We start from the raw sequence: 17,885 nt of genomic DNA, 5'->3' as shown, positions 1-17,885 counted from the left end.
AGAGAGGGAGACACAGAATCGGAAACAGGCTCCAGGCTCTGAGCTGGCTGTCAGCACAGAGCCCAACGCGGGGCTTGAACCCACGAACTGTGAGATCATGACCTGAGCCGAAGTCAGACGCTCAACCAAGTGACCCACCCAGGTGCCCCCTGAGCTGTAGTCTAACAAGTAGGTATTCCTATGTATACTTCTGCCTTCTGAGCATAAGGCATATTCAAAACCCCCTATCAGCTGCTACAGGGTCCTGTCTCATTGATTAAAACAACTAGCTTGTGCTATCCCTCCTAAGATTTAGTTGACTAGTTTATACTGTGGTTTAATCTGTTTCCACAGATTAAAGAGTCATTGGATAAGGTATAAGATTCATTCCTTTTCATATACAGAAGCTTTGTAGTCTTAGTGAATTCACTTTAACTTGCTTCAGTCTGTTATATTTCTTTCCTTCTCCTCTTCCCCCATTTTCCTTAACATCATTTTCTGTTATTCCAGAATAAGACAAATAAAAATAAAAGTTTTCTTCGTTTAGGTTATTTTCATTGATCTATCTTTGAATTCACCAAATCTGTCTTTTCTTTTGTCCAGTCTGCATTTAAATACATACACTGAGTTCTGAATAGTAAGTAGTATGTTTTAGTTTTAAAATAGTCATATAATTCATTTTTGTAAATTCCAGATTTCTATGAAAATCCTTCAACCTTTCCTCTGTTTTGTCCCTCTTTTCCTCAGTTTTCTTTAACAAAATTAGTCATAGTCATTTAAAAGTCCCTGTATGCTAATATCACTATCTGATCAGTTGTGAGTCTGTATCTATTATATGCCTTTCCTCTTGATTATTGGTCCTATTTACTTTCATCTTCACATATCTAGTAAAGTTTTTCTGAATACTGAACATTAGGTATAAATGAAATAGAGGCTGCGAGTAGTATCTTCTATCAGATGTGGTTCTCTTTTTTATGTTATGCAGATAGGGTTACAGGTTGATCACCTCAATCAACCTTTCAATTGAATAGGAAGTTGACATGGGTCAGATTAAATTGCAATGACAGTGACACTTGCTCTACTGTGCTTAATGGCTGACCCTCAAGTGTGTCTCTACTGCACATCTGAGGGTAGCCCAGAGGCTCTCTAGCTAACTTCCTGGAAGAATGTGGAAGATCTAGCTCTCTGACACTCTTGTCTTCAAACTCTGGTAAGGCCCTGCTTGTCAAACATTCTTTTTCCTTTTCCAAATCATTTCAAGTTCTCTGCAGGAGTTCTCACTCTGCCTTTCAGAAACAGTTGGCTTAGTTCCCTAATTCTGTAGTAACACCAGGATTCAGCGAAAATTCAAAGAGGGAAACAGTTTTATGTTTGAATCTCCTCACATTTCTTGATTGTCACAAGCTATCCATGCACCTCTGTGTATAACTTATAGTACAGAAAGTATCACAATGGCTTGTTCTTAGATAATTCCTTTATGTTTCTTCATTAAGCGGTGAATTTCTTGAAGGCAGAAACTCAGATTTTTTATTCTGTATTTTTAGAATACCAGGCACAAATTAGGCATTCAGTATGTATTTGTTGGTAGATAAAAACAATACGTGATCCTTATAAGAATCTTTTTTTAACAGAGAGAGAGAGAGAGAAAGGGAGCGCACAAGTAGGGAGGGACAGAGAGAGAGGGAGAGAGAGAATCCCAAGCAGGTTTTACACTGTCAGCACAGACCCTAACACAGAGCTCAATCCCATGAACTGTGAGATCATGATCTAAGCCAAAACCAAGAGCTGAACACTTCACCAACTGAGACACCCAGACACCCTGAATCTTTCATTTTTATATATTTTGAATTCTAGCCATTTTATTGGTCATATAAGTGTAGCTAATCAATTATGTTAATCAATTATTCTAGCTTTTGTAATAGGCAATTCTGTACGTTTAAAGTTCATTTGCATGGTTACTATCCTTCTCTGTTGAATTAAAGTCCAGCCATATGTCTTAGAGTTCAGGCATATACAATACTTTTGCAAAAAAAGATAGTGACAGAAGTTTGGTCACAGTTACAATATTAGGTACTTGTATTCATAGTTTATTACTCATTCATTAAGTATATAATTGTCTCTTCAGAAAAATGTATTTTCATTTCTTTTGAAGCTATTGATAAATCTACATGATATTTTTATATTTTTGAAATATGGAATTGTTTTTGGTTTATTTATTCAAGGTTTATTTTATTTTATGTGTATTTTATGCAGGTTAAAATCTGAAATATAGAATATATGATTACCTTACACAGAAATGGAAGATACACTAGTCTCATGCCCTTTACAGTACCTTTCTAAATTTAAGCTATAATGACATTTCTGCATGCTCAAGAAAAAAATTAGTGGAACACCCTTAAAAGGATCACTCTACTGACTTAAAAGGTTAATGGAAGAAACGATCCTTTCCAGTTTATATAAATGCCATTGAAAGCATATGACAAAGGTATAGCATTGGTGGATGATAATTTCCATGATGTGCAATGTGCTCTCAATGTTTTTCTTTTACTAGCATTCTGGTTTTCATTAGTGGTTCATTTCTACAAATGATTGCGTTTCATTAAAGTAGAAATGAAGAACACTACATCTAAGAGCAGATTCAGTGAACACTCCTTTTTCTTTTGAAACTTGCAATGTTTTAAGATCCCTTTTGTACTAATAGTGCACAGTAGCTTCAGATGTGCTGCCCAATAAACTAGTCACTAACCTCACATGACTACTTACATTTAAATTAATTAAAATTAAATAATATTTAAAAATTGGTTACTCTGTCACTCTAGCCTCATTTTAAGTCCTTAATAGCCAAATGTGGCTATGGCAACCATGTTGAACAATGCACATACAGAACATTTCCATCATCACAGAAAGTTCTTTTGGACACCACTGACTAGATTTTTAAACAGATTGAGATTGAAATTTACAATTTTCGTTAAGAAAGAACTAGGTCTGAGTGAAACCAATGAAGATGTTTTTAAGTTACTCATCCTTGTTTCACTTTGAATGTCATGTTTTAGAAAGTACATGGGCTCTGAGCTCACTTGGACATTATTTTGTTCAGCCCTTTTACCATCAGATAAAGATAGGACAACCCAAGGAAGGTTATTACATGTTGGAAAATAGGTTAATAGTTGGTGAATAGTGGTAAAGCTGGAATTGGTATTCAAGCCTCCTGAAGTAAAGTTCATTTCTCAATCTATTATACCATATTATCTCATTTAAGATTATTTCACTCTTGATACTTTACTACCACCAGAGAAACAAAAGGGTAAATGACCAAGTTGGCAATACATCAGTGTGAAATAATCAGTTATTAATTACCTTATGAGAAGTTATTTCCATTATGATAAGAAAATATCACATTTTCAGACCCAAATTGAACACTATATGTACTGTAGTTACCATTTTTCAAACATTTTTTTTTTTGCATCCTGCTTATAAACAAATATAGTTTCATCTCCCGAATGGAACTGAAAAATCAACATGAACTCATTATAAATTAATAAACTCATTAGAGAAAAATGACCTCATTCATCCCTATAAGCTGTGCTTACTATAATCATGGCAAAACCACAATATGTTGGATCTATTTGCGTGCCTCCCAGAGATCGTCTGAACTTCTTTAAGTCACTGTATCACCAGAATTTTGGGGGTACATAGTCAATATTTATTTACAGTGAATATGAATAAATTTTAAAATGGGTGAATAAATCTATGATATCATTTAACAATACTTAGCTCCTTTATTGTCTACCTTTTCCATATCTTTGGATCATGTGGGCTCTAAAAATACAATGCATACAATACAACTACTTTTAGTTATCTGGAAAGCAACTTGCTGATCTATATGAAAAATATGTTTCACTGGTTTTTAGGGATCCTTCTGAAACAAGGTGTCTTAGCTTCATATGCCTATGGGAGAAATTGTTACCTTCAAAAACAAAATCTAATCTTATATGCCTTCTGCAGTAAAAAGTTGGAAGGATAATAATAACATCTGTATTTCTGTTAAAACTACTGTAACAAATGATCTTAAGTGATAATCTTACTAATAAAGTAAGGGTCATTATAACTTTCTTATAACAGTGCTCAAATGTTCCTTAGGAAAAGAGTCAGATGATTAAAAGGGTAGTGACAGGGGATGTGAATAAAATCTATTTTATAACATAGCAACCTAGTATGTTATAAATATTTTCCATAAAATTAACTTCATGAGAAAAGCTGGGGTGTTGGAATAGGAAGAATAAATACATCCAGAAAAAATAAAGATAAGAGAACACCCAAATTAATTTTAAATGGTAACTAATTTGAAGGATAAACAAAGTATATTTCTTGGTGATGATAACAGAATTGCAGATTTAGGAGGAACTTTATTAAATTGTGTGTTTTAATCTTATGCTGAAATACTTCCCATAATGTTTACCCAAAAAGTGTTTTTTTGGGGGGAATCTTTTATGGAACAGTCCATTTTAGGTTTGGGAATAGAGTTGTCAATAAAATAAATTATGAAATTTATTTTCATTGATGAGATTCAGATGCTAAACAAAGAAAAGTATAACAAACTGGATGAAACTGTGAAGAAAAATGAAATAGAGGTAATGAGTAGGGGATATAGTATGTTATAAAGAAGCTTCAGGGAAGGTCTTTTATCAGCTGATATTTGAGTAGAGTTTTAATTAAAATGCAGATAATTGGGAAAAACATTCCAAGCAGGAGGCATAATGAGGAAAAAGACTGTGCCAAGAACGTGGTCTGAGTTTGGAACACATTGAAGGAGAAGAGTGGTAGAATGTGAAGTTAGAGAATTACGCAGACATGCAGTAGTATGTGGCTTTATTTGAAGACGTAAGAATTTTGTGTTTTATTCTAGGTGACAAGGGATGTTATTAGGGGAGGTTGAAGAAAGGACTGGAATGATCGGATATATTTTTTAAAGATATCTTTGGCTGTTCTGGAAAGAATTGGCTTCAGAGGTCACATGTATATCTTTTTTTTTTTTTTTGAATATTTATTTTTGAGAGAGAGAGAGAGAGAGAGAGAGAGCAGAAGCAGGGGAAGGGCAGAGAGAGGAGAGAAGAGAGGATTCAAAGCAGGCTCTGTGCTGATAGCCGAGAGCTCAATGTGGGGCTCAAACTCACAACCAGTGGGATCGTGACCTGAGCTGAAGTTGGACCTTCAATGGATTGAGCTACCCAGGGGCCTCAGCAGGTCTGTCTTTAAACATCCATCACAGCAATCCAAGCGGGTGATGATAGTAGAGGCATGGAGTTATATTGCTGAAAGTGATGAGAACAGAAGAGAAGTGGTTAAATAGTCTGTATTTAACATGCATGTAAAGCTGTAGGATTTGCTGTTGTATTGGATGTGAAAGATGAGAAAAAGAAGGGAAGAGATGTGGATAAGTCTTCAGTTTTCAGCCTGAGCAATTACCATTGAGATTGGAAAAGTAGGAAGAAGGTCAAATTGGGAATATTCAGAGCCTATTTGGGGGCATGTTAAATTGAGGTGCCTATTAGACATCCAAGAAGGGATGCTGGTATACAGTGGATACATAAAGATAGTTGTCTTGCTTAAACACTTAGAGATCTCACTACTTTTGCGTTATTCTAATCCCCTGCAGCCAATCCTAATTGCTAGAAAATCTTATTAAGCCAAAATTATCCCACTTTTAACTTACACTAAATGATAATTATTCCATTTTCTAGAAATAAAATAAGTAAACTTAAGCTCTTTCATTACAGCCTTATGCAAATTCGCAAACAGACCATTTTACCTGATTGATATCCTCTTGTCCAGGCTAAGCATTCCACTGTTACCATTCCTCATCTCAAATGTTTTTCTAGTCATAGTTGTGCCTGGATGAGTTGCTTCTATTCCCTCAGCAGATCAACAGTGAGCATGAATACCAAAAGAACTGGCCAGAGTTTATCTGTGCTCCTTTCTTAGAAATAAATTTACTTGCACTTTCTTCCTCTTTCCTGTGACATTGTTGACCTCATTACATTTTATAGACTACACCTTGTTTAATTCTTTGCACCATAGCATTCAAAACTCATTTTTATAATTGTGAGTTTTTTCTTCTTTTCTAGTTAGCATTTATTTCTAACTTTACATATGCCTAGGAAGGTCACCAATCTTTTTTAAGAACACTATTCCTGTGCAGTAGATTTTTAAAAGAGAAGTATTAGTATGGTTGCCTAGAAACCATAAAGGCATTCAAAATAATGGAAGAACAGGGGACATAAATGAAAATATCATCTATGATGACATTTGATTTAGGTGAGAAAACAGCTGTCAAAGTTTGTGCACCCTTGATTTGATGAAACAATCTTTTTCATCAAAGAATATTCTTTGAAAATGTGAACTTCCTTGAAGATTAGTCACTGTATTGCTCTAATAGTTGTTTATCTTCATCATCATGACAATGTGCCTTTTAAATTATTTTAGTTAGCAATTCTTTTTTTCTGCATTATAAAAGGTCAATGTTCATTCCTTCATGTTTTCTTTGATATCTGTTTGTGTATGAAAATCTATTCATAGATTTTATTTTTTTAATAGCAAATATTGACTACCATGTTAAATCAACAGTTACCTAATTTGGGAAGAGAAAGGATTTGATATATAAAATGGACAACAGATTACACCTGTGATTGAACAACTTTCTTTATACACTTTAAAATTCTACAATCCAGTGAGTTTGCAACATTTAGTTTTAAAAATAAGGGAAGGAATGAATGGATTTGCTTCACTGAGTTTAAAACAAAATAAGATACATTCAGAGGTCCTTTATTATTATTTTGAGAGAGAACAAGAAAGAGAGAGAGCAGGGAAGGAGCAGAAAGAGGAGAGAGAGAATCCCAAGCAGGCTCCACAAGGAGCCTGATGCAGGGCTCACTCCCAGGAACCCATGAAATCATATGACCTGATCCAAAGTTAAGAGTCGAACACTTAACCAACTGAGCCACCCAGGTGCCCCTATATATCCATTTTTTTTAAAGCTGCTTTGTGTCTCTGAAATCACTTAACCGTCCTTTCAACTTTAAATTTCTGGTGAGGGGCTCCTGGGTGGCTCAGTCGGTTAAGCTTCTGACTTCGGCTCAGGTCGTGATCTCATGGCTCGTGGGTTCGAGCCCCGCATTGGGCTCTGTGCTGACAGCTAGCTCAGAGCCTGGAGCCTGTTTTGGATTCTGTGTCTCCCTCTCTTTCTCTGACCCTCTCCTGCTCACGCTGTCTCTTTCTCTCTCAGAAATAAATAAAACATTGAAAAATTTTTTTTTAAATAAAATAAATTTCTGCTGAAAAGCAAAGTTACTAAATTTAAACTGTATGTAACAGCAAAAGGCAAAAGTAACTTTAGCCCTACAACTTAATTTGTGGTTTTTCAAGAAACTGTTCTTTACATCATTTTTTAAATCTAATCTCACTTATTCTTAAGTTTCATAAGTTGTTGCTTCATTCACCGGATTCTGTTTTGGTTCACAGCCTATTAAAAGATTTTAAAAGCTGAAACATTTCCATTATTCATTTCTAACTAGAAAATGTCAGTAAGGAAAGGATCAAATTCCCAAAACATTTTGATAAGAGAGAGAGCTGAGTATAACAAATAAAAATCCTATTAAAGTACTTTAAAGAGAATAAAGATTACAGGTAGGTAAAGCTAAGGGATTCTTCTAATTATTTTTTTATTAAAAGCAATAGATAAAGTAATGCTGTCATAGGATGATGAAACTGTAAAAGTTTTAAATACAATTTTAAAAAATTAAAATGTTCTATTTATTTATGAGAGAGAGGCAACATGAGCAGGGGAGGGTCAGAGAGAGGGAGACACAGAATCCGAAACAGGCTCCAGGCTCTGAGCTACCTTTCAGCATAGAGCCCGATGTGGGGCTTGAACCCATGAACTTTGAGATCATGACCTGAGCCAAAGTCAGACGCTTAACCGACTGAGCCACACAGGCGCCCCTAAAATTTTTTTTTAATGTTTTTTTATTTATTTCTGAGAGAGAGAGAGAGAGAGGCAGCATGAGCAGGAGAGGGTCAGAGAGAGAGGGAGATATAGAATCCAAAGCAGGCTCCTGGCTCTGAGCTAGCTGTCAGCACAGAGCCCGACGTGGGGCTTGAACCCAGGAACCATGATATCATGACCTGAGCCGAAGTCAGATGCTTAACCGACTATACCACCCAGGCGCCCCTTAAATACAATTTAAATTGATAAATTTCAGAGGAAAAAGGCGGCCTGTTCACTCACAGCTTCTTTTTCTGGCAGACAGTCATTCCCAAAGCCACTAATGCTTGGACAGAATTAGTGATCCCAACTACAACTGTGGATTGGGGGGTGGAGGAAGCACAATCATTTTCTTTCAAGAATTACAAGTATGTGGCCAGATGGTAGTAAGTTAATAATGGCTTGTTGAGCTGAGAAGTCATATAGTCAGGGCAGCGGTTGATAACATGGCTATCTATTTATATAAAATAGCCATCTTTATCAATACCTGAAGGGAAATTTTGTAAAAACCATGAAAGGGATTAATTGAGAGTAACTGAATCTCCTCTATGGAATGATCCATATAAAGTTATTAAATGATTACTTTAGAAAAATAGATTTACAACAAACTACAACCAGATTGTAGACTCCGTGAAGATCTAATCCTTGATCAGAGCTGTCTCCTCAAAGTCTACCAAAAATAATTGTACCTAACAGGTACTAAGTTAATGTGTCTCTGATTCTAGCTTTCTTTACTACCTTCTCCTTTCTAATAATTCATTGAATCCTTTCATCAAAGGTAAGTAGGCATGGATGGGTACAGAACTTTGTCTTTTTCCTCTTAGCCTTTCTTTTCATTTTATTGCACATTATCATTCTTGGACCCCCCTTCTGAGTCTCTGGTGTTTTACATGCAAATTCAAGCTGAATCAGAATGGATACTTTTTGTTAGTAACAGAGGTCACTTTGTGATTTCTTAGTTCACAACATGGACCTTAGCCTTAGATTTAAACATATATCCACAAAATATCTTTGTGAGTACTCTCACAAAGGCTACTCAAGTTTGATCATGAGGAAGAAACTTTAAAACAATAAACTTCATGAAAAATTACACTATGTGAGACAGAAGACATCAGTCCTTCTCTAACACTCTCACACATTTTCCTTGCCTATAACTACCGCTTAACTTTTATTACCCATCTCTGTCTAGGCTCCATTGGCATTCTATATTGCTGTACTCAAATAATTACATATGGGTACTAGATTAGGCAACTGCTAATTATTACGTATTTACTATATGCATCAGGCACTGTGTTAGGTACCACACATACTAGGAACTCAACAAATATCTATTGAACAAATGAAAGAATGTCAGAGTACATACAGACCTAGAGCCATTGGTAATAATAGAGGTAAAATCATCAACTTCACAGAAGGATACTATATAAATGAGAAGCAGCACAATGTAAGAGTTATGTAGAGAATTTAGACAACAAGATTTTCCATGAAGCATCTCTGATTTATGTTTGGGAAGAGTCATGAATGAGTAAAAACAGACACTGCTGACTAGGAAATTCTTCCCACCTGCCTGATTTGGGGGGAAGTAATAATCTTTACTGAGCATCAGCTTCCTCATCTGCTGAACAGGACAACTACACCTTCCTTTCAGGGTTGCTATCAGGATTAGAGAAAATATGCACAAAGCTCAGAGCCTGGTTCTTAATAATCATAAACAAAAGGTTTATTTCTTTACTCATTTCCTAGGTAAATATTTATTGTCTACAGTGTGAGAAGCATTCTGATAGATACTAAGCTATAAAGTGAGTAAGAAAAACAATGACTCACTGTCTCAGAGATTAGATTCCCATGACAGAAGTTAATAAAAAACATCACTAAAATAAATTTAAAATAATAATTACCTTTATCATTAATATGATTTTATTTTTAATTGTACAGATGCTTCCATAAAAAAACAAAGTAAGTGAATTTAAGAATCCTGTAAAGGGAGACATGCCTGGGTGGCTCAGTCAGTTGGGCTCCCTACTTCGGCTCAGGTCATGATCTCCTGGTTCATGGATTCAATCCCTATGTTGGGTTCTGGGCTGACAGCTCAGAGCCTGGAGCCTGCTTTGGATTCTATGTCTCCCTCTCTCCCTGCCTTCGCCCTGCTAACTCTTTCTCTCTCTGTCTCTCAAAGGTAAGTAAACATTAAAATTTTTTTTAAAAATTCTATGAAGGGAATGCTTGCTCACTTTTGCTATTCGATATTTTAGGTGTGATACTTTAAACAAGTTATACTATTAATCATGTTACATGTGAAGCTTTTAGAAACCATCATACTTTTTAAAGGGACTATCAATTTTATGACCACACTCCCAAGTAGTTTTTCTTCATATTAATTTTAAAATACAATGACTAAAATATTAATGTTCAAGAGCAAGATGGAAATTTTGAATTATATAAATTTTATACTAAATGACACAATGATCTCCCTTAATTATTAATAGAAGTATGTGTAGCACATGAGGAATTGACCTTGATATATGTTTTAATTCTCAAGTTCATTGAAAACCTTTAAAACAAAAGATGACAGGCCAGATATGAATATGACAGAATATTAGAAAAATAGAATTGATAAAAAAAAAGTGTCCTTAATTTACTTTTTTTTCCAAAAGGAGAAAAAGTTTAGGTGTATTAAAGTAAGTACAAAAAATAAGACATCCAGGACTTAACTTGTATTCATTTTATTTTAACAGAAATAATACTACTGACCACCACCCTCCTTTCATCTCAAATATACACAGAAACCTTGGAAACAAAACACTTGTTGTAGGAAATATATTTTTTTCTTTTTTTAAATGTTTATTTTATTTTTTGTGAGAGAGAGCACAAGTTGGGGAGGAGCAGAGAGAGAGGGAGATGCAGAATTCAAAGCAGACTCCAGGCTCTGAGCTGTCAGCACAGAGCCTGACACGGGGTTCAAACTCATAAACCGTGATATCATGACCTGAGCTGAAGTCAGAAGCTTGACCGACTGAGCCACCCAGGTGCCCCTATAGGAAATATATTTTAATGTTGGGTAAAAATAGTGATCTTTGTAGTAGCATTTAGTGAGAGAAAGTTGCCAAACTTTTGGTTCCACACACACACATGTATAGAGAGAGATACCTTCATGTACACACATGTGCATATACGCATATCGATGGAAACAGAGAGAAAGATTTATTATATAAATTAGTTTACGTGATTACAGATGTTAGGAATTCCCATGACCTGCTATCTACAAGCTGGAAACCAAGGAAAAGATGGTGGCATATTTCAGTCTCAGTCCAAAGGCCTGACAACCAGGAAAACCAATGGTGTGAGTTCTGCACCAAATCTCAAGGCCTGAGAACCATAGGGTGGATGGTGTAAGTCTCAGACTCAGGGCAGGAGAAAACAAGTGTCCCATCTCAACAGTCAGGTAGACTCTGAATATTTTATAGTGCAGTGGCTACTTTCATTACAAGTTTGTGATATAAATATTTAAGATAGTTTAAGTCTTTAAGAATGCTTTCTTAAGTGGCTTGTATCATACATTTATAATAGAAATACTTCATTATTAAGTATCATATTCTACAGTTTACTTTTTTGCAATAGCAGAGACACAAAAATGAGTTAATCGTGGAAAAATAACTGCATTTTTTTAAGTAAAATTTTTTTGGAAGAGTAATTTTTCATTTCTTTGTAGGGTATGATTAGTAATTTCTTTCAGCAGTCACAGAAAGGTATATTGATAGACAATAAGAATGACCTAGTAATAATTCTGTACAGAGTTGTGACATTTATAGCCTATGAACTGCCTCTGTTTGTTACAGTTGACCCCACTTAATCTGCAGGTGATATGTTCCGAGACCCCCAGTGTATGTCTGAAGCCACAGATAGTACAGAACCCAATGTATACTATTTTTTCCTATACATATTTACAACAAAGTTTTATTTATAAATCACAGTAAGAAATTAGCAACAATAACACTAATAAAATAGAACAATTATAATCATATACTGGAATAAGTTATATGAATATTGTCTCTCTGTGTGTCAGAATATCTTATCATAGTATACTCACCCTTCTTGTGATGATGTGAGATGATAAAATTCCTGCGTGATAAGATGAAGTGAGCATAAGCAATGTGAAGTAAAGGTAGGCTATGATTTGTCTTCTGATGATTCATCAGTAAGGGGATCATATGCTTCCGGGGAACTAAAACTGTAGAAAATGAAACTACTGATGGAGGAACTATTGTTATTTCATTTGATTCTATCCCAAGCCTTGAGATTTATAGTTTCTTTTCTCCTGAAGAGAAAACCAAGTAAAGAGATTTGTCAGCTGTGACTTAACCGTCTACAGCAGAATAGTGATTGTAACCCAGGTCCCTGACTTCCATTCAGGAGCAAAGAGGTGACAAATGTGGCAAACTGATAGACCGCCTTCGGGCACCTCAAAGAGTATTGAAAGAAGCTGAGCTGCATATTAAATAGAATTACCTGTTTCTACCAGGGCCCATTTAACTGAAAATGTTATTAAACTGCAGAACATTTTTCATTCTCCAATACTTTTCGAAGATAAATTTTTCAAATGGAAGTCACCAGGAGCATTTAANATTTCCTTATAGATGTTGGATACAAGCCCTTTATCTGATATGTCATTTGCAACTATCTTTCCCAATTTTGTCAGTTGCCTATTAGTTTTATGGATTGTTTCCTTTGCCGTGCAGAAGCTTTTTATATTGATGAGCTCCCAATAGTTCAATTTTGCTCTCAATTCCCTTGCCTTTGGGGATGTGTCAAGTAAGAAGTTGCTGTGGTTGAGGTCAAGGAGGTTGTTTCCTGCTTTGTCCTCTAGGGTTTTGATGGTTTCCTGTCTCACATTCAGGTCCTTTATCCATTTTGAGTTTATTTTTGTGTATGGTGTGAGAAAATGATCTAGTTTCATTCTTCTGCATGTTGCTGTCCAGTTCTCCCAGGACCATCTGTTAAAGAGGCTGTCTTTTTTCCATTGGATACTCTTTCCCACTTTGTCAAAGATTTCCCACTTTGTCAAAGACCCACATTTGTGGGTCCCGTTCTGAGTTCTCTATTCCATTGGTCCATGTTTCTGTTTTGTGCCAATACCGTAGTGTCTTGATGATGACAGCTTTGTAGTAGAGGTTAAAGTCTGGGATGTTGATGCCTCTGGTTTTGGTTTTCTTCTTCAATATTACTTTGGCTATTTGGGGTCTTTTGTTGCTCCATGCAAATTTTAGGGTAGTGTGTTCTAGCATTGAGAAGAATGGCTGGTACAGTTTTTGTTGGGATTGCGTTGAAGGTGTAGATTTCTTTGGGTAGTAATGACATTTTAACAAGATTTATTCTTCTGATCCATGAACGTGGAATGTCTTTCCATTTCTTTGTGTCTTCTTCAATTTCCTTCATAAGGTTTCTATAGTTTTCATCATACAGATACAGATTTCCCATATCTTTCGTTAGGTTTATTCTTAGGTATTTTGTGGTTTTTTGTCCAATTGTGAATGGGATCAGTTTCTTGATTTCTCTTTCTGTGACTTCACTATTGGTCTATAAAAATGCAATCGATTTCTGTACGTTGATTTTGTACCCTGCAACTTTGCTGAATTTATGGATCAGTTCTAGTAGGCTTCTGGTGGAGTCTGCTGGGTTTTCTATGTAGAGTATCATGTCGTCTGCAAAAAGTGGAAATTTGACTTTTCTTTGCCAATTCTGATGCCTTTTATTTCCTTTTGTTGTCTGATAGCTGATGCTAGGACTTCCAGCACTGTGTTAAACAACTATGGTGAGAGTGGACATCCCTGTTGTGTTCCTGATTCCAGGGGGAAAGCTCTCAGTTTTTCCCCCGTTGAAGATGATGTTAGCTGAGGGCTTCTCATTGATAGCTTTTATGATGTTTAGGTAAGTTACTTCTATTCCAACTTTCTCAAGGGTTTTTATTAAGAAGAAATGCTGTATTTTGTCAAATGCTTTTTCTGCATCTATCGACAGGATTGTATAGTTTTTATCTTATCTTTTGTTAATGTGATGTATCACATTGATTGATTTGCGAAAATTCAACCAACCTTGTAGCCCAGGAATGAATCCCACTTGATCATGGTGGATAATTCTTTTTATGTGCTGTTGCATTCGATTTACAAGTATCTTGTGGAGGAGTTTTGAATCCATATTCATCAAGGATATTGACCTGTACCTCTCTTTTTTTGCTGGACCTCTGTCTGGCTTGGGAATCAGAGTGATGCTGGCTTCGTAATATGAGTCTGGAAGTTTTCCTTTGATTTCTATGTTTTGGAATGGCTTGAGAAGAATTGATGTTAATTCTGTTTTAAATATCTGGTAGAATTCTCCAGGGAAGCCATCTGGCCCAGAGCTCTTATTTGTTGGGAGGTTTTTGATAACTGATTCAATTTTTTCACTAGTTATGGGTCTGTTCAGATTTACTATCACTTCCCATGTGAACTTTGGTAGTGAATGTGTATTTATGAATTTGTCCATTTCTTCTAATTTGTCAAATTTGTTGGCATATAATTTTTCATACTATTCCCTGATGATTGTTTGTATTTCTAAGGGGTTGGTTGTAATAAGTCCATTTTCATTCATGATTTTGTCTATTTGCGTGCTTTCTCTTTTCTTTTTCAGAAGCCTGGCTAGAGGTTTGTCAATTTTGTTTATTTTTTCAAAAAAAAAACCTCTTGGTTTCATTGATCTGTTCAACTTTTTTTATTCTTTATTGTTTATTTATGCCCTGATTTTTTTTAAAAATTTTCATATTTTTTAATTTATTTCTGAGAGAGAGAGAGATAGTCATAGCGTGAGTAGGAGAGGGTCAGAGAGAGAGGGAGACACGGAATCAGAAGCAGGCTCCAAGGTCTAGCTAGCCATCAGCACAGAGCCCGATGCGGGGCTCCTATCCAGGAACCATGTGATCATGACCTGAGCCAAAGTCATACGCTTAACCAACTGAGCCACCCAGGTGCCCCACTGCCCTGATTTTTATTATTACCCTTCTCCCACTGGGTTTGGGGTGCTCTTGTTGCTCTCCTTCTAGTTCCTTTAGGTGCGCTGTTAGATTTTCTACTTGAGCTTTTTCTAATTTCTTGAAGTAGGCCTGGAGTGCAATGTACTTTCCTCTTAGGACGGTCTTTGCTGCGTCTCATAGAATTTGGATTGTTGTATTTTTGTTTTCATATATTTTTTAATTTCTTCTCTAATTGCCTGATTGGCCCATTCGTTATTTAGTAGGGTGTTGTTTAACCTCCATGTTTTTGGGTGTTTTCCAGGCTGTTTCCTGTGGTTGATTTCAAGTTTCATAGCATTGTGATCTGAAAGTGGCATGGTATGATCTCACTTCTTTTATATTTATTGAGGGCTGCTTTATGTCCCAGTATGTGATCTATCTTGGAGAATGTGCCATGTGCACTTGAGAAGAAAGTGAATTCCATGGCCTCAGGATGTAGAGTTCTAAATATATCCGTCAAATCCGTCTTGTCCAATGTGTCCTTCAAGTCCATTGTGTCTTTAGTGATTTTCTGTCTAGTTGTTCTATCCATTGCTGTTAGTGGAATATTAAAGTTCCCTGCTTTTAGCACATTTTTATCCATAGGATTGTTTCTGTTTCTGATTGTTTTATGTATTTGGGCCTCCATATTCGGTAAACTGACATTTATAATTGTTAGCTCTTCCTGATGGATAGACCCTTTAATTATTATATAATGCCCTTCTTCATCCCTTGCTACTGCCTTTACTTTAAAGTCCAGTTTGTCAGATATAAGTATAGCTACTCCAGCTTTCTTTTGACTTCCAGTAGCATAATATATATTTCTCCATCCCCTTACTTTCAATCTGAACGTGTCCTCAGGTCTAAAATGAGTCTCTTGTAGACAGGAAATAGATGGATGTTTTTGTTTTTGTTTTTTATCCATTCTGCTACCCTATGTCTTTTGATTGGAACATTTAGCCCATTTACATTCAGTGTTATTATTGAAAAATATGGGTTTAGAGTCATGCGTTCTGTGTAGGATTCATGCTTGTGGTGATGTGTCTTTGCATTCCTTGCAACATTTCCCTCATAGAGTCCCCCTCAGGATTTCTTGTAGGGCTGGTTTAGTGGTGATGAATTCTTTCAATTTTTGTTTATTTGGAAAGACTTTTATCTCTCCTTCTATTCTGAATGACAGACTTACTGGACAGAGGATTCTTGGCTGCATAATTTTCTGTTCATCACATTGAAGATTTCCTGCCATTCCTTTCTGGCCTGCCAAGTTTCAGTAGATAGATCTGTAACCATTCTGATAGGTTTCCCTTTGTATGTTAGGGCCCTTTATTCCTAACTGCTTTCAGCTCTGTTTGTCCTTATAGTTGCCAGTTTCACTATGGTATGTCTTGCATAAGATCAATTCAAGTTACGGCTGAGGGGAGTTCTCTGTGCCTCTTGGATTTCAATGTCTGTTTCCTTCCTCAGATTGGGGAAGTTCTCTGCTATAATTTGTTCAAGGACTCCTTCAGTGCCGTTCCCTCTCTCTTCCTCTTCTGGAATTCCTAGGATATGGATATTGTTCCCTTTGATTGTATCACTCAGTTCTTGATCTCTCCTTTCATGTTCCTGGATCAGTTTATCTTTTTCTCAGCTTCCTCTTTTTCTATCATTGTTCTTCTAATTCACCTATTCTCCTCTCTGCCTCTTCAATCTGTGCATTGGATGCCTCCATTTTATTATGCACCTCATTTATAGCATTTTTAATTCATCCCAACTATTTTTAAGCTCCATAGTCTTTGTAGCAATAGTTTCTCTGATGTCGTCCATGTTTTTTTCAAGGCCGGCAATCAATTTTGTGACTATTGTTGTAAATTCTTGTTCAGTTATGTTGCTTATGTCTGTTTTGAGCATTTCTTTAGCTGTCATGTCTTCATGGAATTTCTTTAGAGGAGAGTTCTCCCTTTTGTCATTTTGGCTTGTTTTCTGTCTCTTGTTAGTTTTAAAAGATTGTTAGGCACTCTGCATCTGTGAGTACTGCTGTATTAAAGAAGGCTCTTTGTCTGTCCAGGGTCTGTCCATTCAGGAAGGTTCTTTGAATGGTGACTCTTGGTCTCTAATGTTGAAACTTTGGTTATTTTATTTCCCTACTTATAGTGGTATTTGGGACTCTCCACCATGTGTGCTTTGGCTTGTTTCTTGAGGTAGCCCTGGAAAGGAAAACAAGCAGACCACCACAAAGGGAACAAAGGCACGCAAATGCACAGACAAATCCAACAAACACACAAACTGAAAGGGAAAAAGAAAAAAAGGGAAAAAAGAAAATAAAAAGAGGAAGGAGGAAAAACAAATGATAAAAAGAAAAGAAAAGAAAAAAGAGGAAATGATAAAAGATAAAAACCCAAAAGTAAAGGACAGCCTAAAAGTATAAAACGAGAATTCCCAGGTTGAGAGAAGAGCCGGGTGTATGCAGTGCTGATGGAAGAGCATATACAAAGAGATAAATGACAGGGCGGGGAGGAAGCAAAATTGGAAGAGAAATGACCAGGCAGAGGGACTAAGAGTCTTAATTCAGAGAGAGAAAGAGGAGAATATGGTAAGAGGTGAGGAGAAAGAAACAAAGATAATGTTACTCAGAGAAACTGTATAGTCTGATTACTCCAGAGAGACAGAGATAGGAAGGTAATGGTGGAGGGGTAGAATATACATCTAGAGAATGGATTAAATGTGACTCTTTAAGGAAACCAGTGACCAGAGTGCCCAGTCCAGCAGAGGTGACAAATACGAATGAGACAAGGGAAAATATATCTGAATAGAAAGAATTGATCTAGAATTAATCACAGTAATGCATCCATGTTGCTCTTGACC

The sequence above is a fragment of the Crocuta crocuta genome, unplaced genomic scaffold (genome assembly GCF_008692635.1).
Source record: "Crocuta crocuta isolate KB4526 unplaced genomic scaffold, BGI_CrCroc_1.0 scaffold26, whole genome shotgun sequence".
In the NCBI taxonomy this organism is placed as follows: Eukaryota; Metazoa; Chordata; class Mammalia; order Carnivora; family Hyaenidae; genus Crocuta; species Crocuta crocuta.
This window is presented reverse-complemented; position numbering follows the sequence as displayed.